The sequence below is a fragment of the Aplysia californica genome, unplaced genomic scaffold (assembly GCF_000002075.1).
Source record: "Aplysia californica isolate F4 #8 unplaced genomic scaffold, AplCal3.0 scaffold00111, whole genome shotgun sequence".
In the NCBI taxonomy this organism is placed as follows: domain Eukaryota; kingdom Metazoa; phylum Mollusca; class Gastropoda; order Aplysiida; family Aplysiidae; genus Aplysia; species Aplysia californica.
Window position 1 is genome coordinate 553,346 of NW_004797381.1, and position 1,174 is coordinate 554,519.

Genomic DNA, 1,174 nt, shown 5'->3' on the forward strand with positions numbered 1-1,174 from the left:
CACACACACACACACACACACACACACACACACACACACACACACACACACGCACACACACATACACACAAATACACATAGACTGGCTAACACAGACAAAAACAAACACTAAAAAAACTCCTCACTTATTTCAACAAATCCGCAAGAACGTAACCATGACAAAGAACTCATGCACAGTCGTACCCCACCCCACATTTTTTTTCTTTTCCTTCACAACACCCACAAAATCAGAACAAAGACAAAGAAGACCCTCATACTCCCCCTAATTCCCTCCTTTTCTCATCCACCCATCCACTCATCCCCTCATCCGTTCTCTTTCTATACTCGCTCCACCCTCGCCAAGCACGCGCCTGTGATCGATACTGCGCCAGTCTCATGTCCTCATTTCACCGATGTTGTTGGCCTGTGTGTGTGTCCTTGAACAGCAGGCGCAGGTCAAACGGGCAACCACCAGAGCTGACTGTCGACGGGAATTCTATTTTTGTCTTTTTTCTCTTTATTATTATTGACCTCAATCATTTCATAAATTTGTTTTTCATCCATTATACATGTATAAATAAAAGGAATTCTTAACTGTGCCATACTCTAAAGTATCGAATAAGTTCCCCCTAGCCCTGCTCATAAAATTTCAGTTTTTTCGCGTATTATTTTCTTATTTTCCAGCTTTCCACGACCGACGATCATGTGAAACATGAACATATCTAGAATCTAGATAGCTGAATGAAACTTTTTTTAATTTTGCAAATGGCAAATTACCCCCAGTATTAATACTGCTACTGGGTTGGCGACTTCAATCTTATGTGCATTTTAAAAACTTTTGTAAATTGGTTTATATTTCTGAAAGAAACTATTATGTTCCGAAGAAAAGTTGTCACACTAACTTACTAAAATCACTAAAATGTCATGATCTCTTGTTCTTTTAATTACTTAAGGAGAAATAAAACGGATTTGTTCCTACTTGTTGGGTATGAGGTTGAATGTGCCACCTCCCCCCTCCCCACCCCTCACCCCTTTCATTTTACCTCTCACACCCCCGTTTATTAATTTTTGACCTCTTGTCCACCACTCCCCTTTATTCCTACAACCCACCCCCACCACCCCTTTTATTCGATACCATAGGGGACATGCATATATATTAAAGGGACACTTAGCCCTTACCAAACAGACAGACACA